This window comes from Panthera uncia (genome assembly GCF_023721935.1).
Source record: "Panthera uncia isolate 11264 chromosome B2 unlocalized genomic scaffold, Puncia_PCG_1.0 HiC_scaffold_24, whole genome shotgun sequence".
NCBI lineage: Eukaryota > Metazoa > Chordata > Mammalia > Carnivora > Felidae > Panthera > Panthera uncia.
Genome location: NW_026057580.1, coordinates 38331517 through 38358362, shown reverse-complemented (window position 1 = coordinate 38358362; position 26846 = coordinate 38331517). Strand labels below are relative to the sequence as shown.

Here is a 26846-nt window from a genome sequence, read left to right as displayed (position 1 = left end):
GATGACCCTCCAAGTAGATTACGTTTCATGGGAAAAAATGCAAAGGTTGGGGTATGATATAGAGAATTGTATACATAAAGGATACAGATAAGCAGGGCCTTAAAAGTCAGAAAAAAGTTTCTTCTGAGTTTTCAGGAAATAAAGGAGAATGATGAAAATGGGGCTTAGGAAAGTTAGTCTGGCCACAGCTTGGTGGATGAAAAGTAGTGAGGGATTTTGTCCCATATCTGATGTAAAGCTTCAGGGCCATGGTAGAGGGGAAGAAAGAAGAGATACAAAAGATTTTATTTTAAAAACTAAAATAAAGTTTAAAAATAAAATAAAGTTTTAACATAACATAACATAACATAACATAACATAACATAGCATAACATAAACCAGGGACTACTTTAGATACTGATGGGTAGAGGAGAAGGATGGATTAAAGGGTCTGGATCATCACAGAGTTGAACACCTCCGTGGTCATCCATGTTATTCATGAGATACCAAATTTCTCCCCACCTTAGAATTAAAAGCCTAATAGAACATAAGGATAATATATTCTCTGTATGTGTCTCTCTGTGTCTCTTTCTTCCCTCTCCTTCCCTTCTTCTCTTTCTCTCTTTGAAAATCAATACAAGTCCGAGAAAAGGAGTTTTCTAGTATGCATTAGGAAGCCTCCACTCAAGTGAGTGGAATTTTACACAGAGCTAAATTGAACCTTACATACAGGTAAGTTAAATGTTCACTACGGTATTAGTCAGGGTTCTCCAGAGAAATAGAACCAATATGGTGTGTGTGTGTGTGTGTGTATGTGTGTGTGTGTGTGTGTGTATGTGTGTGCAGAGTGGGAGAGAGAGAGAGAGAGACATAGAAAGAGACAGACAGAGATTAAGATTTATTTTAAGGAATCGACATGCAGTTATGGAGGCTGACAAGTCTAAGTCTGCCGGATAGATAGGCAGGCTAGAGACCCAGGGAAGAAGTAAGCTTGCAGAATTTCCATTTCCTCTGGGAAGGACAGATTTTTTTTGTCTTTTGGTTATTTTTTAAATGTTTTTAATGTTTATTTATTTTTGAGAGAGAGAAATAGAGACAGAGCATGAGCAGGGAAGGGGCAAAGAGAGAATCTGAAGCAGGCTCCAGGCTCTGAGGTGTCAGCACAGACCCCAACACGGGGCTCTAACTCACGGACCTCAAGATCATGACCTGAGCCGAAGTCAGATGCTTAACTGACTGAGCCACCCAGGTGCCCCAGTCTTTTGGTTATTTTTAATTAAAGCCTTGAACTGGTTGGGTGAAGCCTGCACACAATAGAGAGGGAAGTCTGCTTTACCCAGAGTCTACTGGTTGAAATGTTAATTTCATCTAAAAAATACCTTCATGGAAACATCTAGAATAATGTTTTACCAAATATCTGTTTACTATGCCCAGCCAGCTTGATGCATAAAATTAACTATCACAGTATGTTTTGAATGAGCTCTGCATAGTAGGTTAAAAAACAGAGGGTGCTTCATACATTAGATCTGCCAAAAAAAAATTGCAAAGCCAGAACTAGAACAGGTAGAATCAGGTCATAATTTGGACAATTCATCTGGTACAAGGGAAAAACACGTTGCCTGATGGAATGCCCTTAATAATAATGGAAAAGATGTATGTCATTAGTGATAATAGGTACTCAGTATTTGTAGAATTGAAAGGAGCCTATGGTAGAAGAAAAAGGGGCAAGAAATACACACCTCGCAATGGAATGAGACTAAAGGGAAAGCTGTCCAGAAGAAAACCATGACAGGAGAGGTACAGGGTGACAAGGCTAGATGGGCAGAGTGGCATCTAACCAATTTCACAGTCACCCATTTCCACCATGTATCCCTTCCCAACTTACTGGGCTATGATGCATTCATAGCTACGAGGATCTCTGTCTCATACACCTTTATCTGGACTCATGTAAGGTGATAGAACTTGCGGGGAGGTGGGGGGGAAGGCAAGTGATGCTGCCCCTCTTTTGTCTGCCTTTACAGAGAATATGAGGCACCAGTCATGCAAATAATTTGAGGCCAGAGAGTAACCAGGAGCAGACAAAGCCACTTTTGAGACTATGGGGAAGGAATGTCACCTTGGATTCAATTGTGGAGAATCACAGTTTTACCAAATAATCAGCACTTTAATCAAAGAAGCAACTCTTGCGCTGAAGGAAAATGACATCTCTAGCAATCTTCAAGTAGAAATAGGAGTGGCATTTTGTAAGGGGATTGGAGGACATGGATAGAAACTCCCATGAATAGTCTCCTGTAGGTTTTCAGTTTTAAGAAGATGAAACTGCAGAGGCACCTGGGTGGCTCAGTCAGTTGAGCTTCCCACTCTTGGTTTTGGCTCGGGTCATGATCTCACAGTTCATGAGTTCGAGCCCCACATCGGGCCCTGTGCCATCAGCAAGGAGCCTGCTTGGGATTCTGTCTCTCTCCCTCTCTCTCTGCACCTCCCTCACTTGTTCTGTCTCTCTCAAAATAAATAAACAAACATAAAAATTAAAATATATATATATATGAAACTGAATTTCTAAAGGTGTCAGTAGATTACAAGTTAGGTGCTGTGGTCAGTTTATACAAGGGTAGTCTACACAGGCAGCTGAGCAAACTTTCGCACTTGTCGTGCAGTTCTATTCAAAGTGGCAGGTCCCATCCTCCTTTGCATCTGACGTTAAAAATGCAAATGTCAGGAAAATGGGCCCCTGATCTTTAAATAGATCCTATTCCTCTCAGGAGAGAAAAAAAAAAAAAAAAAAAAAGAACATCTTTTGACCACTGAGTAAACCAAAATATAAGAGGATTTTCAGTTTCTCCTACCTCTATTTTTGTTGCTTGGCAATGATCAAGGTAGAAAAATAACAACTCTCCATTGCTAGTTGGCAAGTTCTTTGTATTGTCAGGTTAGTAGAATCCTTGCCAGAGCATGCAAATGAGATTTCTGCTATTTGGAATGTTGAAACAAGTGCTAATCCACAAGATTTTAATAAAATGCTTAGTACGTATCATCCAAAGTCAGCATGTACAAAACTTACCAAACTTTATTTATAGAAATGGAACAAATTAAAAAGCATTTGCAGAAAGAGAAATAAATACATATATTTGTATTTATCTATCTGTTTGTTTGTTTTGAATGAGCATATGTTTAGAGTGTAGGAAAATTTATCTCTCTAGAATCTCCATCCAGACCTTCATTGTGTATGATGACACATTTCCTATTGATTAGAGTCTCTACATGAGAGTTTGCCATAATTTTCATCTGGTCTTCTAGTGGTACATTTGTGACATTTTTTTAATGATCTTTTGGGAAATTTCTTCAACTTTGAAAGCCAGAGTGACTCAAGGGTACTAAGCAAATGATGTGTACCACTTTTTGTTTAAGCATATTTTGAATGTTACGCTTAGTAAGAAGTGGTTACAGTACCTATAATGTTTTACAGTATTCAAGGCGCAGGGCAAGAGGTATTACAGCTGCAAGGACTGGGCAGTGGAGAGGAAGAGGAAGCCTAGAAGGAAAATGAAATAGAAAGTATACAACTGAGGGGCGCCTGGGTGTCTCAGTCAGTTTAGCGTCTCTTGGCTTCTACTCAGGTCATGATCTCACGGTTCCTGTGTTCGAGTCCCACATGGGGCTCTGTGCTGACAGCGCAGAGCCTGCTTGGGATTCTCTTTCTCTCTTTCTCTCTGCACCTCCCCTGTTCACTTGCTCTCCCTCAAACTAAATAAATGAACATTAAAAAAGAAAAAAAGAATACAACTGAAATAGCTAAAAGGGCCTTTTAATTGTTGGGAATACTTGTTTTAACCATGGGACCTGGAGGGCAGCAAAAGAGATTCTGAATAAGAAGAATGACCTTGGAAGTAAAACAGCAGTGGGAGGTGCTGGGCAGGAAGGGTGAAACACCAGTACTGGCAATGCAGGGCCCTCCTAGAGGGGAGGACGGCTTGCAGCTGGAGGATTTCCCTGGGAGAATGCAATCAAGAGAGTAATGCTTGATCGAGGATCAGCAGTGGGACAGAGCATCTCCCAGTTCAGGGAAAAGAGAAAAGCAGAACTGACTCAAGGAAGCAGATTCATCTTGTAAATTGGACATAGACACAGTAACCCCTGCACTGTGCACCTGTAATTTGCTAACTTTCTTATGAACTTTACTCATGATTCCAGCTTTGCCCTAAGCGGGTGAGTATTTGGAATGACTGCCCATGGAAGTGAGAGTAAAAAAAATTAAGGCAAGATTTTAATGTTAGACTGAAGTACAGAAAGGTGACCCTACCCATCTTCCTGGGGGATATCAGAGGGGGGAAGATGGGTGGGAGACCCTTGCTGAAGGCCCAGCTGTATTTCATTCAGGCAAACCTTTTCACCCAACACCTCTCCCAATGAGCGTTTTTCTTCCTTGGAAAAGGGAAGTTAAGCATAACCATAGAAAAACAGGAGTAGTGCAATATCTAGGCCCTAACTGCCTTAATATTCATTATGGAAAATGGAATCTCTACCTGGCATTCATGACTCATGGATGAGTGCCCTGAATTCCTAGCTAAAAAAAGAAAAAGAAAAAATGATTTTGAAAAGACTTTCCTGAGACTTAATTATACATGGAAAGCCTCATTTCTGGAGCAATGTAATCCATTGCTTCATCATATACAAAAGATATGAAACTCTTGTTTTCAGGAGAGTCATCTGAGGTTTTGGAGGTTTGTAGGCTTGTTTTGTTTGTTTTGTTTTCATGCAGTTTGCAGCCTCCACACACAGACAAATGAATTTCTCAATTCATTTCTCCTCAGGAAGTCTCACTTTCTCTCTTCACTGATGGAACTGTTTGCTTCCTCTTACGAACCACAGGCTTGGGGCACCTGGGTGACTCAGTGGGTTGGGCATCCGACTTCGGCTCAGGTCATGATCTCAAATTTCATGAGTTGGAGCCCCGTGTCGGGCTCTGTGCTGACAGCTGAGAGCTTGAAGCCTGCTTTGGATTCTGTGTCTCCCTCTCTGTCTGCCCCTCCCTCGATCTCTCTCTCTCTCTCTCTCTCTCTCTCTCTCTCTTTCAGAAATAAACAAACATTAAAAGAATTAAAAACAAAAAACAAAGCACAGGCTGGCCAAGAGATCCTGTGTGACACGATATACAGTTTGTAGCAACATGCCTGTAAGGGTATCTTTCAGCCCTCATTATTTTGCTTGGTAATAACAAGTTGTATTACCAGTGTCATTCTCTTGTACTCTGAGGCCACTTTTCCAATTTCGAATTTTCTTGGCAAACCCGTGGCCTACAATAAAATATCCTTATGTAGACTCCCATCTCTATCTGTATCTTCAGTGGCCTCACCACCAATTCAAAGCCCATTTTACAAGGATTTGATGGACCTAGTTTTTTCCTCAGACTTTATTGTAATAATTATTGAGACCTCCAGCCTATACTGGAATATCAGGACTCTTCAGAATCCCCTCTCATGAATTCCTACAAGACTCACCTGACTTTTTCTCTTTCTTCTTCCTCTCAACCTAATCTCAACTCCCCCTCTGTACATGTGTAATGTGTAGAACCCAAGCAGAGCTGGTCTAGGGTTCAGTGAGTAAGACACTAGCCTCATGCACAAAATTTCAAAGGGAACAAAAAAACTTGGTAGTCATATTTAAATGTAAAATTTCCAAAACCAAATAAATTCAAAAGGTCATGATGAACAAAATACCAAAAATGTTTTAAAATTTTCTTAAGTGTTTATCTTTTGAGAGAGAGAGAGCAAATAGAGGAGGAGGAGACAGAGAGGGAGACACAGAATCTGAAGAAGTCTCCAGGCTCTGAGCTGTCAGCACAGAGCCCTACATGGGGCTCGAATCCACGATCTGTGGGATCATGACCTGAGCTGAAGTCATATGCTTAACTGACTGAGCCACCCAGGCACACTAAAATATCAAAATTTTAAATGAAGAAAGCTGTTGTTTATTTTACAACCTTGCATCATTGTATTAAATGAACAGTCATTTCTAGTCCACCACTGTTCCTGCCCGTGTTGCCCTTGTCTACCCCTTCAGGCAAACTTTTAAGGGTTGACATAGCTGTAAATGGATTGGAACGACATGGGGCTTCACATATGCTTTTGGATTGTAGTGCTTTTATTAACTTTGTCTGGGTGGTTAAAATCTGGGAGGATAATTATGATCAATGTGTGCAGGGCTGCCCATTTTTCCTTTTGCCTCAGGATCCGGTAGGCTCAGCACACACAGAACTAAGCCTTGCTAAAACCATGTTCTTTCTACAAGCAGAATTGCTCTCCAAGCTTTGTCTAGCATCCTAGGGCCAGAAAACAGAGTGGTAGGGTTGAAAGAGCCCAGATAATGACATAAACAATATAAACAGGGGCATTTATAAGGATGATAAAAGAATCTGTTGTAAATCAATCAAGCATTATTTTGGATGAGAAATGTATTAATTTTTCCATGCATTTATTGAAATATAAATACTTTTCAGTAGGGTTCTAGAATCAGCTTTCTATTTTCTCTTCCCTAATGACTCCACCAGTCTATTTAAGATTATAATCTCTGATCTGGTCCCACCTGGAAAATGCTGGCTCCCTGTGCCCATTCCTGGATTGGCCAGGTGATTCTGTTGCCCAATGCCTCCTCACTCATTGCAGTCCTGTGTCCTGGGCCTCTCTGCTCTCTGCTCACTGCATCCTCTCTGCCAAGGCCAGCATTTTAAAGTCCCTTTTTGGTGGGGAGCATCCCTTCCTTACTTGACTCATAGCAGTCAGAATCCAACCAGAAAGAAACAGAAACTACTTCAGGCATGAGGTTGCCATTTTTATAGGTCAAAAGAGTCAAACATCAGTAGTTTATAACGGTTCAAACTATTTACAAGAAAGGGACTTTAATGCAGGGAATGTGTTACTCATATAGAGGAAGACCAAGAGGCCAAACAAAAAGGTTACCCAAAGATTAAGAAGGGCAGGCACCATTCCTGCCCCTAGCCTAAAGAGATAAAAGCAGCAAGTGGCATTACCAGAATCCAGTTTATCTGGGGAAAGCTGGAAGCCTGGAGTACCTAATCCAGTTGGAGCTGGAGACACAGAGAAGAGAGAATTGTTGCCAGGACAGTGACTTGAAGCCCACGGAGAGGAAAAGAAATAGCCCCCACTTTTTCCGACCCCTGCCTGCCAGTGCTCACGTTGACCAAACCTACCCAGAAACCAGATGGTACAGAGGTCTTTGAGCTAGGGTCAGTGATGAAGCTCTGCTTTCCTGAAACTGAGAGAAGAGGGGGCAAGGAATGACCAAGGGAAACCCAGCTCAGGATTAGCTCAGAGCCCAATTCATAAGGGGTGCCATCACCAGGTAGCAATATGGCATTTGTAGCCACATCATGAAACATTGCTCAGCAGCATCAACCAAGAGCTCTTGCTACCCAGTCACTACATTTCCAATATTGCAAGAACCACAAACGCACAGGTCATTGTACTTCAAAATTATTTCCTTATTATTTGAACTTAATTAAAAGCAGGAGGCTCTCTTCCTATGTATTAAGTACTTTTAAAGTTGCTACAGAATTGCTTATTTTCCCATGGAAATGACTTCATGTATACCCAAATCTGTCATTTTCAACAAAGTAATAAGCAGCATAATCACCTGGGCTAGTTCTCATTTAGTGCTAGCATCTAGATGCAGTGGTCCATTTCAGCTGTCCTTGAATTGAAGCGATCTCACTCTATCTTTCTATACTAACTCTTAACCATTATCTTGTCTTCCTCTACCCCGGAGACACTGTCTAGATAAATGAATGGAAAAATGGATGGAGGTGGATGGATGATAGAAGATGGATGGATGTTAATGATAATGATGATGTCCCTGGATTTTAAATAAGGAGATGTTCCCAGCTGTGTGTGTGTGTGTGTGTGTGTGTGTGTGACAGTGGGAATCAAAGAGTGCTACGGTTGGTTACTACAGGGTTATAGATGCAAAATGTGAACCTCATTAATGTAATGTTTTATCTTCTAACCATAGTTAAGATGTTAAAAATAGAAGGAGACAATTGGCTTAGACAGTAATGATTCGGGCATTCTTCACTACAAGTAGGGAGAGTTTGACTACATTTTCTTTATTCAGATAATAAATAATAAACTGTTGCCTGAATTATTCAGATTTTCTTTTAATGTTCACATTCCCACATTCAGGCTTTGCAGGATGCTATAAATCCTGCCCCCCTTCCCACCATCTGCACTGTCCTATGAACTTGAATTTTTTTATGAATTAATGTTAATGTGTGATTAGTCTACAAGTTCTTCAAGCAAAGTTCATTGCTCTTAATAAATCTTGCAAATTCTTCAAACTCTGCTGTAAAATGAAGCATATGAAATATCAAAATTTAGGTATAATTATCAATACCAAGAACATGAAATTAGCAAAATGCACTAAAAGCAGTTCAAGAGTGTTTGTAGATCACTTAGGGATGAATATATGCTGAGAAGTTTAAGTCTTAAATAACTCCAACTGGAATGATTAAAGTATCAAAAAAAGTTCATGCTTCTAAACTGTCTTTTAAAATCAGAAATTTAGAACCAGTCTCTTTCATTCCTCCCTTCTTTGCACGTAATGATTCCCTCTAGCCGATAGAATTTGATGTACTCTAAGAATATCCTCAAAATATGTCTTTACAGAAGCAACTTACAAAATGCATTGAGGCAGTAAGTGATTGCTTTAAGTGGCTGAAATACAAATATCTTCTGCAACCATAACCTGGCCAAAAACACTAAAAATGATCATAACTAGTTCTCTTCCTATGGGAGATTTATATTCCATTAAGAAATAAGCAAAGAAAGGTGTTAACCAGCTTGAATTGACAACATCCTGGAAATTCAAACATGCTTTTTAACATGTATTTGCTTTTTAACAAGTTCTATAGATACACAGCAGAAAATGTCATTTCTTTCCAAAATGGCATTCATTGATATAAAAAGCATTTTAAATGTCAAATGGAAGAACATTTCTAAAGGAACTTCAGTGTGATTACATTATGAATTTCTTATTCTGTAGAGTACAAAGCTACTGCCTAAAATTGAATTTCTCTGCCTATAATTAAATTAATTCTAAAGAAGAGTTCCCCTTTTGCAGACTTCACAGATTTGGGTATTAAACATAAATGTTCACATAGCTCTTCTTGACCTAACTAAGTCAAATATAATAAAGAGGCACCTGTGGATTGAGGAACTGGAAAGATTGAAGGAAGAAGAACGATGTTGTTTGACATCCTCCTCAGGGGCAGATCTGGGCTGGGCTTTATCAGAGTACTTCAGTCACTGGAAACTTTCCCATAATGAACTGTAGAACCTTTCCTGTACCAGTGTTCTCACACTTTTCCACAAATCAGAATCCCTTGGAGGGCTTGTTAAAACAAATTGCTGGGCCCTTCCCTAAGAGTTTCTAATTCTGTAGGTCTGGGGTGGGGGGGGGGCAAATTTTCGTTTCTAACAAACTCTCAGAGGATTCATGCCGTTGGGGGGTTGTGGGCACACTTAGAGAACTACTGTTCCAAGTGAGAGCTCGAACTAGAACTTACACTTAGGCTTCACCACTTTCAAAGCTCTTTCATGCCTTTTTATTTAATTCAGTTCTAAACCATCCCATAAGATGCACAGGATAGCTGATTCTCTCCATTTTGTGGATTGTAAATGAAAAACACTGAGGCTTCTCTACCTCTGTTCTTGGTCTCAATGAATACAACAACCTCCAATGAAGGTGCCCAAACTGGAAACCTAGAAGTCACCCAAGACTCCCTTCTCTCTCTCCACCCATCCAACCCTTGCCCAAGCCATGCTGATTTTACTCCCTATCTTAGGGGTACCCTGCTGTCTTCCACTTCTGGGACTTTGGATATATTGTTTTCTCTCCCTGACATACTCATACTCATGTTTAAATTTTTCTGGAAAAAAAAGTCTCACAAGATTTGATACATAATATTAAATCAGGATAAGTTAGTCTTTTATACATATCTATTTTATCCTCTTTTTAGTATTCATGAACCCAATTTCTCCTTCAAATTTATTCATTTTCTGGTAGATCTTTTTAAAAATTTTCCATTCCATAAGCGTGTGATTGTGTCTGAAACTCTCTTGCTTGAAACCCATGAGGCATGGTTGCTGAGACCTACTCTTCAGGTAGAAACCCAAGTAGCTAATCCCCCAATACAGTGTGGAATCAGACTCCCATTTTTCATACTCACTTCAATAGGTTTTTTCTTATCATAAGTACTTTGACTCTTCACTCTTTGAATTTTTCCATTTGGCTCATTAATTTCAGCACTCGCCTCATCAGGGCCTGGGGTTTAACAGGGTAAGCTGCTCTTCTGAGAAAAAGTTTATTGCTAGTAAATATAATTACTCTTTTATTATGATATTTTATGAGAATATAAACAAGGGTTTTGCTACATTGTCAGACTCACAATTGTTAAAATGCACCTGACATAATTTTCCTTAACTTGAAATTTCTACAGTCAGTGTTTTCATGACAAAAAGGTCTCTCTGGACTCCTTGCTAGAAGTTACACAAATCTCAGCTTCCAGACTCTCCCTAACCAGAATGGAAAGGAAGTGATGGCATTGTCAGTAGGCTGCCTCTCCCAGCATGTAAAGATAGTTATGCCACCTGGAAAATGGTGGTTTAAGTGGTTTAATGATTCGTTATTGAAAAGTGAAAAGCGTGGGGAGCCTGGGTGGCTCAGTCGGTTGGGCATCCGACTTCGGCTCAGGTCATGATCTCGCGGTCCGTGAGTTCGAGCCCCGCGTCGGGCTCTGTGCTGACAGCTCGGACCCTGGAGCCTGTTTCAGATTCTGTGCTCCCTCTCTCTCTGACCCTCCCCCGTTCATGCTCTGTCTCTCTGTCTCAAAAATAAATAAACGTTAAAAAAAAAATTAAAAAAAAAAAAGAAAAGTGAAAAACTGATGTCTTGTTTTATGTCATGTGTTAGTAAATTCATATGCTGCTGATTGGCAGGGTCGTTGTTCTGTCTGTAAATAGCTTATAATTCACAAAGATTCAGCAGCACCACTTCATTGGATGTCCCCACCCCCCACCCTTTCTCCATCCAACTCTTCACAACATATATTACATCTAGCACCGTGCCAAACTACCCATTATTCTTTGAGACCATGACTATATTGCCCGACTAACAACTTTATTAAGTACTCATGCACTGATAGTTATACTAAAAATTTATTCATCTATACCTCGGTTTCTTTATCTGCTCAGACGGAGTGATAGCACCTTAAAACTTGGATGTGATCTTTAGGTACAATAACATACATACGTACATAGAAGATGTTCAGTAAACTGGAGCTATTATCGTATTTTTAGCTACTATAAGCAGTAAGGCAGGGAATGTATATATCTTGTTCATTGCTATTGCCCCAGTGTCTTACAAGTACCTGGAAGATGGTAGATATTCAGTGATCTTTTTTTTAACATTTATTTATCTTTGAGATAGAGTGAGTGCACGCACACACACTTGGATGCGTGTGTAAAGGAGGGGCGGAGAGAGGGAGGCAGAGGATCCCAAGCAGGCTCTGCACTGTGATTGCAGAGCCCGATGCGGGGACTCAAGCTCACCAACAATGAAATCATGACCTGGGCCAAAATCAAGAGTTGGCCTCTTAACCAACTGAGCACCCAGGTGCCCCAGATATTTAGTGATTTTTTTTAATGAATGCAAGTATGCATACTTGAATGAATAAAGCCCTGGCAAAGAGGACAACATCAATAACTTTGGGGGTTTTGTGGAAATCAAATGGGTATGTTACGAAAATTGAACTTTAGTGCTGTGTCATAAGTTAAGTTTGAGTAGGACTTTTAAATTTTCTCAGCCTCAGATTCTTTGTCTGTAACTAGAGTAACAACCCCATTTCTCAAAGGGATGTTAACAGACATAAATGACATAAAGAATGAGCCCTGGGAAAAGAAAGCAATAACAAAATATGCCAGAAATTAAAGAGTATTTTGGGACTTATTAAAAGGAAAGATGGAGAAAGAACAAAAGTTCATAATCTTTGATACAAAGGCTCCCTGCCTCAGCAGACCAGCTTCGCTGTATGTGAATGGTGGAGTCAGGAAAGAGGGGGCCACACACAGACCACACAGGATGGAGGAAAGGGAGAACAGAGGCAAAAAGCCAAAGAAAGGTTTGTAGGTTTGTATCTATTATTTAAGTAACTGATGTTGAGTCAAATAATGGGAAAAATTTTGGTTTGTTATGGGAAATAAATTACAAATTTGTATGCACTGTAATCACCTGTTACAATATTTGCTAAAACTTTTGAGGATGATTTTGGATAAAATATGGGAAAAAACTTCCCAAGGTATAAAATGTCAGATAACAATAAAATTACTTGATATTTTTGTAGCTAAGCTATCACAATTAGTGAGTGTGCCACAAAGTCACTTGAAACTTTGAGATTTGGAGAATTTAGAGTTCCCACTTTAAAAAAGTCTCTCCAGGTTGGAGACTCAGTCAGTCTGACTGGGTGGCTCAGTCAGTTGAGCGTCAGACTTCAGCTCAGGTCATGATCTCATACTCCATGAGTTCGAGCCTCGCGTCGGGCTCTGTGCTGACAGCTCGGAGCCTGGAGCCTGCTTCAGATTCTGTGTGTGTGTCTCTCTCTGCCCCTCCCCTGCTCATGTTCTGTCTCTCTCTGTCTCAAAAATAAATAAAAACATTAAAAACAAATTTAAAAAGTCTCTCCAGGTCTTCTCATCCAAATAAAAAATAAAAAACATGAGAAAGAGTAGAAAATCATAACACTTTATAGGTTGTTATTAGCACTGCTAGGTCTTTAGTCCACCTTGAATTCTTTATTGAATAAAGTGAACTTCTAATAAGTGAAAACTTATGCTTAAGTCTTTGGCAATAATCTTAATTTGCCAATTTTCAAACAATTGAAAAATTTTTTAAAAATTAATTGAATAATGTATAATTTTATATAATTGGATTTTTCTATTATACTGTAAGTTAAAAGATTACACAACCTTATTAATATCACAGGCACTCTAGCCATTATTTAATGTATGTTGTATGTCATAAAGTAACAATTTTCCTTCCATATGCCAAGAACTTTTTTTAGCAGGGGATGCCTGGGTGGCTCAGTCGGTTAAGTGTCCAACTCTTGATTTCAGCTCAGGTCATGATCTCATGGTTTGTCAGTTGGAGCCCACATCAGCCTCTGCACTGACAGTGCGGAGCCTGCTTGGGATTCTCTCTCTGTTCCTCTGTCTCTCTGCCCCTTCCTCACTCACACTCTCTCTCTTACTGTCTCTCTCAACTTAAATAAATACTCACTCACACTCTCTCTCTTACTGTCTCTCTCAACTTAAATAAACTTAAAAAGAAAAGAGTTGCACCTCTCAAAAAAAAATTTTTTTTGGCAGTTTCTTTTTTTCTTTTTTTTAAGTAAGCTCTATCCCCTACATGGGGCTTGAGAGTCACATGCTCTACCAACTGAGCCACGCAGGCACCCCTTACCAAGAATTTTTTTTTAATTTTTTTAAGTTTGTTTATTTTGAGAGAGAGAGAGAGCTGGAGAGGGGCAGAGAGAAGGAGATAGAGGGAACCCCAAGCAGCTTCCACAGAGTCAGCGCAGAGCCAATGTGGGGCTTGAACTCACGAAACTGTGAGCCAACATCAAGAGTCAGATGCTTAACTGACTGAGCTTCCCAGGCGCCCCACCAAGAATTTTTTTTACATGCAACTTCCTCAGATTTACTGGTTCTCAGTCCTGACTGCACATTAGAATGCCCTGGAAAGTTTTTCAAACATACCACTGTAAGGGCCCTCTTCTAAATGAAATTAATTCCTTTGCAAAAAGGCCCAGCTACTGATACAGGTCTGAAAACTTCCCAGAATTCTAATATTTACTCAGGGCAGAGAATCAGTTTTTTGATTCATGTTCTCCAAATAACTCATTTGGATTCCATTAACTGCCTTTGACAAACGTTAAAGAATAATTTTTTAAAGGGATAAAACCAAGACTCTCATTCAAATATAAAATGAACACATGTCGAAGATTTTAACTCGTTAGTTAATGAAGGAACCAATAAGATGTTACAACTGGTTCAAAGGAGAATGCACAGAACAGACAAATAAAAGTCAGGGATCAGGGGCACCTCGGTTGAGCATCCAACTTCGGCTCAGGTCATGATCTCACAGTTTGTGGGTTCGAGCCCCACATCAGGCTCCGTGCTGACCACTTTCTCAGAGCCTGGAGCCTGCTTCAGATTCTGTGTCCCCTTCTCTCTCTGCCCCTCCCCCACTCACGCATTGTTTCACTCTGTTTCTCAAAAACAAATAAATGTAAAAAAAAAAAAAATTTTAAAGCCAGGGGTCAGCCAACTATAGCCCTATAGGCCATGTCCAGCCTAATGCTTGTTTCTGCACAACTAGCAAGATAAGCAGATTGTTATTTTTATTTCTGCACAACCAGCAAGATAAACATGTTTTTATTTTTGTTTCTAGAAAATATCAAAGAATTATAATATTTCGTGACATGAAAATTGTATGAAATTCAATTTCACCACACACACAGCCCTGCCCATTGGTTTACTAGAGCTCCTTTAGATCTACAACAGCTTAGTTAAGTCATTGCAATAGAGACCATAGAACCTATACAGCCTAAAATATGTACTATTTGGCTCTTTTCAGAAAAAAAATGTGCCAATCCATGATACAGGCAATCAAGAATGCTGACACAAATTTGCAAATTGATCTAAAACTTGTCAAAATCCACCCAGCAATAAAATAGAAAGCTTAGAATCACCTCTCCCATAGGAGGGAAATCAATGGCATCTCCATCCAAGTAAAATTTGCTTGCATCTCTGAGAACTCGAATTATTTGCATTGCCATTACTTCTGTATAGCTTATAGAGTTTTAAAATAGCCCAAAGACCATAAAAAGCACAGAACCCTCTAAAAGTACCTAACCTCCAAAGGTCTGCCAGGTGATGCTCAGTATTTTCTTGAAAAGACACCTAATAATCTTTTTTTATGTTTGTTTTTATTTTTGAGAGAGATAGAACATGAGTGGGGGAGGGGCAGAGAAAGAGGGAGACAGAATCCGAAGCAGGCTCCAGGCTCTGAGCTGTCAGCACAGAGGCTGATGCGGGTCTTGAACTCAAGAACCTTGAGATTATGACCTGAGCGGAAGTCAGACGCTTAACTGACTCAGGCATCCCGACATCTAATAACCTTTTATACTCATGTCACAATCTTTCACAATTTTTCCCAGCGTGAACTAAACTACATTAACTTTTTTAGGACATTAGAGATCTACTCTGAACAGAATTCATTTTATTCCAATATGCTTAGGGCATGGCCAGGCCCTATTTCATCACATATCTCTGCTTCAGGAACTTGGCACACACCAGTGACTGACCACCACTAACTGACCTCTGACTTCCAGCTTCTCATTCACAGACCAAACATGAGTCATTATTGGGCATGTGCAAAGTACTCTATTTAAGATGCTCCCAAATGAAAGACCCAGACTCTGCCCTCAGAGAACATATACTCCTGGGACAGGCATTTCCAAGCCAATAGAGATACTCCATTTTAGGTCCAATTCATCTGTGATTTTATAGCTTCCCGCCTTCCCAAAGGAAAATGCAGCATCCTTCTAAAATTCCTATCCATAGTGCATTGCTTTCATTGACTGGTAGGAAAACAACTCTGCAGTAAAACCAAGTCTGATCATCCTTTAAAATGCATGCTTAAAGGGCGCTTGGGTGGGTGGCTCAGTTGGTTAACTGTCCTACTTCGGCTCAGGTCATGATCTCATGGCTTGTGGGTTCGAGCCCTGCATCAGGTTCTGAGTTGTCAGCACAGAACCTGGAACCTGCTTCAGATTCTGTGTCTCCCTTTGTCTACCCCTCCCACTCCCCACCTCTCTCTCAAAAAAAAACATTAAAAAAATAAGTAAATAAAATGCATGCTTAACTTTTAAACCAACTTTATTTTCATTTAAACTGTTGAATATTTATTGCAATTAAGAAAATCATCATTAAACTTACCTTCAGTATTTTTATGATATTCTTACGAAAATTTTTTGTGAAGTAACCAGTTTTCCAAATTTGCACTGAAATGTTTGCCTTATTTTAAGAAATGACACTTGCTTTGATCTTAGCAGTTCACAATCAAAAATTGCTTAAGGTCGTTCTCTGAAGAGACTTTCCTGAAACCAGATTGGCATCTCCAACATACACACCAGTTTTTTTCTGCAAATGAGCACAGCTTGTGGTTTAAAGAATTGCACTTGTTAATTTTGCTTTCTTAGATCATATTTGGCTTTGCTCCTCACCACATCCCTAAAGCCATGAGCACAAGTCTTCTTACCAGCTTTATTTCACAAATGCAGCTCTACCAGCAAATGAAAATCAGGTCTCCCTTTTATGCTTCCCAAAGCACTGTGAGTGTCCTCTTTCACAACACCTACTTGTGATCAGATAGTTAACGCTTGAAGACTGAATGTTCCCTGAAGACAAGGGCCAGGTCTGTTGTGTTCATCATCCCACCGTCAGCAGTCCAGGAAGATGGGTTCTGGAGTCTAACTATGTGCCTCCAAACCCCAGCTCAACGCCTTGCAGCCTTGGGCAAGTTAAATAACTTCTGTCTGTGCCTCAGTTTTCCGTCTGTGCAATGGTCATTATAGTACTTATTTCATGGGCTTCTTGTGAAGATTTAGTTAATGTGTACGATGCTTAGAACTGTGCCTGGTATGTACTAAGTAACAAAAAAATAGGAGCTATTATTATGACCTAGCAAAATGCCTGGTACATATCAATATGCAATAAATATGTGTTAAATGAATTAATGATTGAGTGAAGTAAAGGAAGAACTGAATCAAATATTCAAACTTTCTAAGTCTAATGCCTTTTTACCCTTCTGTGCTTTCTTGAGTATACAGAAAACTTACTTTTAGAAAGCAAGTTTCCACTAAATTATCAAACAATGATTCCACTGATTCTCTATAAAAATAATCAGTGGATTAACTGAAATTTTCTTTTCTGGGTTTGCTGCTCCAGTCCTTGACTTAAAGGCAATGTGCCTTTAAAATAACCATAAAGTCCTCTCTAGCAATTCATTTAAATCACCATTTTATACTGGGACATAGTAAGTGTTTAATAACTGAGGAATGATTGGTTTAGAGAATCAATGAAGAATGCATACCTACATATAATTTATAAAATTAGAGCTTAGAGCAGTGTGTAAAACAAAATATACCAGATAATTAAGGACACAATTTTATTCATACTGTTACAATAGGGAGAGCACTTCATTAATGAGGAATGTCTCAAAGAAAAGCATGGATGGGTTTGCTGTTGGTTTTTTTTTTTTTATTTGAGTATAGTTGACACACGATGTTACATTAGTTTCATGGGCACAATTTAGAGATTGACAGGTTTATACATTATACTGTGTTCACCACAAGTGTGGCTACCATTGTCTTATTATATCACTATTACAGTGTCATTAACTGTGTTCCTTATCCTATGCCTTTATTCCCATGACTTATTCATTCTGTTGCTGGAAGCCTATATCTCTCTCTTTCCTTCACCCATTTTGTCTACTTCCTTCTTGCAACCATCAGTTTGTTTTCTGTATTTATAGTCTGGTTCTGCTTTCCATTGTTAATTCCTTTGTTTTCTTTTTTAGGTTCCATATACGAGTGAAATCATGTTGTATTTCTCTTTCTCCGTCTGACTTATTTCACTTGGTATAATACCCGCTAGGTCCATCCATGTTGTCTCAAAGCAGGTGGAGTTCTATAAAATCTAAGGGAGTCATCTGTGAGGCTTATGGGAATCTTAGGAAAGCGTAGACAGCAAGTCTTCCCTAAGTCCTATGAAGAAAGGTGATTCTTTGCAGTTAGCCCTTTCCCAGAACAAAAAAGATGGTGGGGAGATTTCGGAAAGCAAAAGGTTTGAGATGAAGGCTTGTTAACCATAGCTGTTTTCTGGAAAAGTTCAGATTAAAGTTCAACATTGTCAGCAGTAATTTTCAATGGGGCAGTTTACTACTGTACAGGGATATGAATAACAGAAATTAAGGGTCATCAGTGACCATATTAGAGACTGTCTACAATATAATATTTTGTGTGCTTTCCATAGTTCTAAATTCACATTTTATTTTATCTTAATCTTTATTACTTCCTTAGATATATACGAAGTTATTAATAGAGAGAAAAATAAATTGATTATTTCACTTGCAAGCCAGAAGTGGAAAAACACAACCTTTTCAATAATCTTGGAATAAATAATTCAGAAGTCCTTCAGAATTGAAATATGACCATGCTATTAGAAGTTACAACATCGCTGCATGTCATAACCATGTAACAGTTACTTCATTTGTCCTAAAATGTTTATGTATTCAGAGAAGACAATCAAAAATTTTATTAAGGCCACCAACAAATGAAGGAAAGACATAGATGGGCTTTTTCTAAATGCATCTTCACAATCGCCTTATACAGGGCTGACTTTAATTTTTTTTTTAATGTTTATTTATTTTTTGAGACAGACAGAGAGAGAGATGGGGGGGGAGGGGGCAGGGCATAGAGAGAGGGAGACACAGAGTCTGAAGCAGGCTCCAGGCTCTGAGCTATCAGCACAGAGCCCAATGTGGGGTTCAAACACAAGAACCACAAGACCATGACCTGAACTGAAGTCAGACGCTTAACTGACTGAACCACCCAGGTGTGCTGCCCCTACAGGACTGATTTTAAAATGAAAGTTGTTAGAGATAGGTTACTCACAGTGAAGAGAGAAGGTAATCACGTGCGCTGCAGCCCCAAGCTGTGTAGTTTTTATATTATATAAGGCAGAGTTTAAGTCTAAGAATTCTCAGATTCAGGTTTTATTTAAGTGAGAGAAAGGTGTAATAAACTAAATTGCAAAAAAAAAAAAAAATGTACCTTTTGATTGATGATTTGGGAAGAAGAACGCACCATAATAGAATACATAGATGTGCATATTTCATTGTAATGGTGACCACTGGTTGAGGGGACGCTCATCTTTGTAGCCTTAGGCTGCCTCTCTTAATTACCCACTTAAATCAAATCATTTGAGAAGACATAATTAGACAGATACTTCAAGACTACAGTAATTCACATCAAGTAGCCAATATAAAGTGTATAATCAGTTGGAAAACATAAAATGGCTTAAAGTAAATGGAAAGGTTGTTTTTTTTTTTAAATATGCCTGTATAGTACCTAGAACATAACAGGTGCCAAATAAATATTCCTCAATCCTGCCACCCAAGATTCTAACACTAGATTTTTTTTTAATTTTTTTAACATTTATTTATTTTTGAGAGACAGAGAGAGACTGAGTATGAGCAAGGAAGGGGAAGGGAGAGAGGGAGACACAGAATCCAAAGCAGGCTCCAGGCTCTGATCTGTCAGCACAGAGCCCGATGCGGGGCTTGAACTCACAAACCAAGATCATGACCTGAGCCAAAGTTGGACCCTTAACCAAGCCACCCAGAAGGCCCCTAAGACTAGATTTTGAGGCATACCCTCATAGAAACACCTAACTAAAATAGTAAGAAAACACAATAAAGTTCCCAGGGTTTACAAATTAAGATTCTTACCATTTTCAGTTTTAATCCAGATATTATTTTAACATTATTAAAAACCGTAAAGAATTGATAGTAAAATATTTTGTTTCTGTCGTATCTCTGCTTAAGACTTTTACATAAAATGTAGATACATTTGAAAAAAAATTTTTAAAGGGGCACCTGGGTGTCTCAGTCAGTTAAACATCTGACTTCAGCTCAGGTCATGATCTCGCAGTTCGTGGGTTCAAGCCCTGCGTCGGGCTCTGTGCTGACAGCTCAGATTCTGGAGCCTACTTCACATTCTGTCTCCCTCTCTCCCTCTCTCTGTCCCTCCCCTGTTCACACTCTGTCTCTATCTCTCAAATATAAATAAACATTAAAAAATAAATAAAATAAAATGTAGATACATTTGAAATTTCACATTCACTCTCGATAACCACGAAGCTATTATTTAATCTGAGGTTTACAAAAACCTAAAAATAATATCTGTGAGAAAAACAATAGACATATATTTCTGTTGAATGACTAAACAATAGGCTTTTTAAGATGGTAATTACCATTATTTTCCAAAAAATAATTCATGCTTATTATTTAAAATGTTAAAGGATGGAGAAAATTACAAAAAAAAAAGTGAAATAAAGATGCTGCAATTTTGCTACTCAGAAATAATTAAATGATACCTATCATTTCAGATATCTCTCAATACAATTAAAAAGATAAAAGGATAGATTGAAGTACTTGTACAAAAATGGAATTTTTCTGTAATGCCATCCTAATAAAATGGACTGCACGTAATTTTACTTGACTTTAACAGAAGAAAAAGAAACTGAAATGAAGAGCAAAAAATTGCTCAGTTTTAGATAAATATTTCCTTACTTCATGACATACTCATTCTTAAGAGATCCCTAAAGAAAGACTACCTAAAATATCAACTTGGAGTCATTATCATTTACATTATATATACCAACACTAGGCAGCATCTTTGATGTACTGCTATGAAAGATAAATTTATCAAAACACTCATAGTCCAGGGACGCCTGGGTGGCTCAGTTGGTTAACCATCTGACTCTTGATTTCACCTCAGGTCTTAATCTCACAGTTGGTGGGTTGGAGCCCCACGTGGGGCCCTGCATTGATAGTGTGGAACCTGCTTGGGATTCTCTCTCCCTGCCTCTCTCTCTCTCTCTCTCTCTCTCTCTCTGTGTGTCAAAAATAAGTAAGCTTTAGAAAAAAACACTCATAGTCCAGCCATCTTCACCCCCCTACATCCCAAGTTTTGGTAGTTAGGTGACTATTTTACAATTGTCACATTTCCTAAGTTTAGAATTGATTCTGCAGTCACAATTCTTATGGCTTCTTGGCAGATTTCCATATTTAAGTGGATTTAGCACTCTCTCTCTCAAACCTTCTACCATAGCTTCTATATTCCTGAGTTCTCTGTTTTGATGTGTCGTTTAGCTAGCCGGGATGTATCATGATATAATTGGGGTTTCTTTAATTTTTTTTATTTTTGAGAGAGAGAGAGAGCACAAGCAGGGGAGAGGCACAGAGAGAGAGAGAGAGGGAGAGAGAAATGATCCAAAGCAGACTGTGCTGACAGCAGCGAGCCCCATGTGGTGCTCAAACTCAGGAACTACAAGATGGTGACCTGAGCTGAAGTCAGATGCTCAACCCACTGAGCCAGCCAGTCAGGTGCTCCAATTGTGTTAAGAAGGGCTCATGCATGTCACAGTTCCTGAGGGCTTAGCTACTAAAAGAAAAACTATTTCTCTATTCACAATACTTCTAACATCAACTGTGTGGAGGAGTTTTTAATATCAACCAATATTCTAACTCTTCAGACACCAATTGGCTATTGTGCATTTTAGTATGACACTAACTACTCAGAGTTGGCGCAGACCCCACAGGTTAAGGGCTCAGCTCCACAAGACTGCCCCCCACTTCAGATGCAAGTCCCAGACTATTACTTGTACTTTTGATCAATGAGCTGTAAGTATCTGTCAATGGATGAATGGTTAAAGAAATTGTGACGCAACGCAATATTATTCAGCCTTTAAAAAGGAGATTCTGCCATTTACAACAACATGGATGCAACTGGAAAACATTGTCCTAAGTGAAATAAGCCAGACACAGAAAAAAAAAAAAACTGCATGATCTCACTCATATGTGGAATCTTAAAAAGTCAATACCTAGAAGCAGAAAGCATAATGGTGGTTTCCAGGGACAGGGAGGTGAGGGAAATGGGACGATTTTATCAAAGGATATAAAGTCACAGTTATAGAGGATAAATAAGTCCAGAGGTCTACTGTATAGCATGCTGACTGTGGTTAATAATACTGTATTTAATATTGAAAATTTGCTGGCAGTAGATTTCAGTAGCTTTCTCTTCACAAGGAAAAAGATGGTAACTATGTGAGGAAATATTTTAGTTAGCTTGACTCTTATAACCATCTCACTATGTATATGTATGTCAAATCATGTTATTTAGCTTAAATATATACAATTTTTATTAAAAGAAATAAAATTTAGAAAAATGAAAATAAATTGGGGGTTCCAACAAGCACCTTCTCAAGTTTCATAATTTGTTATAATGGTTCACAGAATTCAATGAAACCCTTAGCTGCATTAAGGCATTATAAAGGACATACTAACAAATATAAATGAACAGGCAAGTGAAGAGATACATAGGCTGAGTTCTGGAAAGGTCCCAAGTGCAGGAGCATTTGTCCCTGTGGAACTGGAGTGCACCACTTTCCTGGCACATGGATGTATTCACCAACCCAGAAGTTCTACAAAAACCACAGTTTAGGAATTTTAATGGAGGCTTCAACACATAGGCATGATCAATTATTAACAATCTGCAGCCCCTCACTTCTCCTCAGAGGATGGAGGATAGAAGTGAAATTTCCAACTTCTAATCCTGTCTTGGTCATTCCAGTGGCCAGCCCCCATCCTGATGCTATCCAGGAACCCACCAACATTCACCTCACTAGAATGAAAGATGTTCCTATCACCCAGGAAATTACAAGGGACTTAGGAGCTCTGTGTTAGGAAGTGGAAGAAGAGACCAAATGTATATTTCTTATTATATCACAACTACTTACTAGCTGTAACTTTCAAATGTGAAGGTCAACTTGGCTTTTGGAGTTACTCTGCCATTTTTACTGATGTCACTATTATTTCTTAGAACTGCATTTGAATATACAATTATCCCAAATAAGCACTTAATTTTTTTAGATCAAGTCATATTAAAGTGTTCTGAAAAATACAGCAATTCCCTACTTCACATCTCCCCACTGTGCAGTCCCACTTACCAAAAGTAGTCTTTTGACTCAGTTAGCAATTTCTTCTGGAATTTACTCTTCCCATAATTTTAAATGCTATGCATTTTTGAGTCATCAGTTATGTATATCATTTATTGTCTTTCTATTCTTGTCAATAAAGGTTTATGTTTCTTACAATACCATTCTTCTACCACCCCATCTTCCCAATATGGCAATACTTATTAAATCAATATTCATCACTTACATATTCACCACTGACCTATTTGCTCTATGTTTCCTTTCTGTTTTCCTAGAGTTAATGTTTTCTTTGATTTTTTTATTTGCTTAGTTTTCTTTGTATTTAATGTCATTATTCTCAAACTTTCCGCTGAATTTTCTAACATATTTTTCCACATCGGGTAATGTATCACTTCCAATGTTTGGAGACCTTCCTCTCTTTCTGTCTAGACTGCTACTCTCTAAGCCTACAGAAAGCTGTCCCCTGAAAATTCCCTTTGCTATCATCCTTAGAATTTCCTTGGCCTTCTTCTGAGTTGGATTCCCTGATCCCTAGACTTCAGGCTTCCTCTCTCTGTGTTTACTATCTTGTCTTTTGGAGCATATCCTCCAACAGTTTTGTCAAGTTAAAAAATTGACTGCAATAGCAGAAGGTTTGATGATACAAGCATTCTATATACTTGTCTCTTGAGACACCTGGGGTACCTATCTCCTTGAGAGACCCCCTCACCACCTTTCAGGGTTTCCCTAAGTTTTTTTCAGTATCCCATTTCTTCCTATTTCTTGGTTTACCATTGTTTTAGGTGAAAACATCCTGAAAACGGGTATCTGGGAGGGATTTTTTGAGGCTTTGAGTGTTTGAAAATATTTTTTGTCACGCTCACACTTAATTGATAGTATAGAACGCCATCCTAGCCATGCTGCCCTCCCAGCCAGCTGTTACTGAAACATGAAAAACACCTTTCTTTCTTTGGCTTGCTCATTTGCATTTGCCGCATGGCTAAACTCTCTCACCTCCTTCAGATCTTGCTCAAATATTAGATTTTCAGTGACCGCTGTGTATACATTGCCAACCCAACATTCCCACCCATTTCCCACTTTACTTTATTTCCATAGCACTTATCACCACTTGGAATACTACATATTTCCTATTGTTTACTTGTTTACTTTCTGTCTTCCTCTACTAGACAGAAAGCTCCTTGGGGCCAAAACTTTCAACTCTTTTGCTCACTGATATACTCCAGTACCTGGAACAGTGCCTGGCACATAGTAGTCCATCAGTATTTATCTGTTCAATGCATGTATAATAAACACTTATTTCCTGTCCCTATAATATGCCAAAAGGAAGGTAGTAACTTTCTTGTCATGATAAATAAGAATGGATTTGTTTGATATAGAATTAAGAAATTGCTGGTCATGCCACTTGAAGATCTGAAAGAGATTGTGGAATCTCTTTTTAGATTTTTAAACATAAAATAGATGGCTACTGATGTTTATGACATAAGTGTGTGTGTATCTTTTCCTAGAAACATTTAAAATATTCTTTCATCTGCACTTGTCTGTCACACTTTGCTCATTTTGTGCTTTGCCTTCCTCTGGTTACCAGTAGGGTTTCTGGCTGCCCCCACTGTGCCCATCTTAACCCATTACTGGCTTCTCTCACTGTGGACTTCAGCTTAACCTGAGCTCATCTACTTTGGTTTAGACCAATGTCTCTGCAGCCTTTGCTTTTAGACAGGTCTCCCATGCAGAAAGTGACCAAACTAACCATTTCATCTCTACCCAGCAGCTGGGATTCTAACCAGCAACCCCACCATGCACACTGACATATAAATACAACCCACACCCTCACAGGAATCCCACACACACTGTAATATAAAAGCTAAAAGTCATGTTATTATGAGTCTGCTCATTTTGCATACCTCATGATAAAGTAAATGGCTTTCAGTGCTTGACTTCTCTGTTGCAGTGTAAAAACTTCATGTTGAAATGGCCTGTGTCACTGCCATGTCTAATTTCTACATAAGGATCTAATGAAAAGATCATTATTTAAAATACATTTAGAAGTGGTGCTGAGATGCAACAATATTTTTATTTCAAAAGAATGACCTATAGCCTTAATAGATTCAGTCTCAAGCCAAGAGAGAGTAGAGTTTTTTAAAACCACACTTACGTAGGACTGCTAGAATAAGCAAAGAAAAATACAAGAGGCCCAGCTAAATTTGAATTTCAGATAAATAACGAACAATTTTCATCTAGTATTTCATCTAGGAATCCTACATTTAAGTAGCCAACTGTTCTGTCAGTGAAAGGACTTGTTTAGGTTTATTTTGAGTGTAAAAGATGAGTGTTAAGGTGCTACAAAGGGAAGGGGTTAGGAATTCACTTTTACTGGTTGATGACATAAGGCAGTGGACCATTTTAATCTGGCTAATGTCTATACAGTAACAAAAGTGTGAGTAATAAGATGCTGTCCCAGAAACAGAATGCAGATTTCTATCATTGTGCTTCTTCCCAGACCCTTATCATCTAGAGAAGCAGCAACATCACGTCATAGGAACACAGGTTTGTAAGCATTTATTTCCCCATGACACGAAGAAGTCCAATCAAATCACGGATAGCCCTCAAAGCCTTTTCGTTTACTCATCCCAGATCCTTCTATGGATGTCTTAGCCAGCTCAGGCTGCCTTAACAATATATCATAGTCTAGGTGACTTAAATAGCAGGAATTTATTTTTCAGTGTCTGAGGCCAGGAAGTCCAAGATTAAATTGCCAGCTGATTTGGTTCCTGGTGAGGCACTTCTTTCTGGTTTGCAGAAAGAAGGATGCCTTCTCTTACGTGGCAGAGAGAGAAATCGTGTCTCTGCATCTCTTCTTATAAAGGCACTAATCCCATTCATGAGGGCTCTACCCGCATGACCTAAATACCTCCCAAAGACCCACCTCCAAATGCTGTCATATTGGAGATTAGGGCTTGAAAGTATGAATCTGAGGGAGATACAAATGTTTATTCCATGGCAATGAAGATTTGAATAAAACTGGTGTATATCCAGAGAGATCGTGGATGTTAGAAAACACCATTTATGACACTTGAATGAAGTATGGGTAAACACACCTAAGCATTCTCCCCAAGCAAGAGAAAAGAGGGTACTTCTCTGAAATCTGGGTACAATTCACCAGCAGGCAGATTTTATTTTAAGAAACTAATAAATATAATATGATTCTACCTTTCAGAGCTGTTTATCACTTGGAGTTTCAGTTTGGGTGATTGCACTCTAGTAAATTAGCTGACTGAGAGTCCAAAGATTATATCTGCCTCCAGACAGTCCATTCATCATGCTTAGCATTTGGATTTCAACTCGGCTTTCCCACATATTTGCCAAAATGCTGCTGAAGTGATCACAGAAAGCTCCTTGTTTTGATCTGCCTAATGCCTTAAATATTGTCAGTGGCTCTGGATTTAGGTTTATTGAAATATTTTAATAACCCACCAATCTCTTATCTGAAAGTTTCATATGACCACTTTCTTAGTTCATAAATACTTACTGATTTTAATCTTGTCCCCAAAAGGGAGTAGACTTTGGTGGTTCAATGTGTTCCTACCCAAGGAAGAAATGCAAAGTGGTGGTAGAAATTATCAAGGTATACTCATGTAAAAGTGAAAAGATCTTTCAATACTATCAAATATTTAACAAGATGTATAGCCAATACAATGTTCACATTTTATGTGTCACCCACACCTTTACTTTTGCAAAATCATTTTGCAAATTGGCAAGTTATTCAGTCAGATTATCCAATATTGGAAAAGCATAATTTAAGTTTTAAGTGGTAAAACTACCAAAATGTGTTCACTGGTATCCAAAAAAATCCAGATGCATAAAATGCAGGCTTGCATGACTGGAAGGTGAATAAAATTTCTGGGCCCAAACTGCATAGCTAATTGGCTGGGAGTTCCAGATGGCAGTGTGGGATCCAAA

The 26846-nt window shown here is 38.8% G+C and overlaps 1 protein-coding gene across 2 annotated transcripts in view; it reads left to right on the top strand.

Moving 5' to 3' along the window:
• IMPG1 (interphotoreceptor matrix proteoglycan 1) overlaps window positions 1-26846 on the top strand; it is a 129907-nt gene that overhangs the window by 72972 nt on the left and 30089 nt on the right. The gene's annotated exons all lie outside the window — the stretch shown is intronic.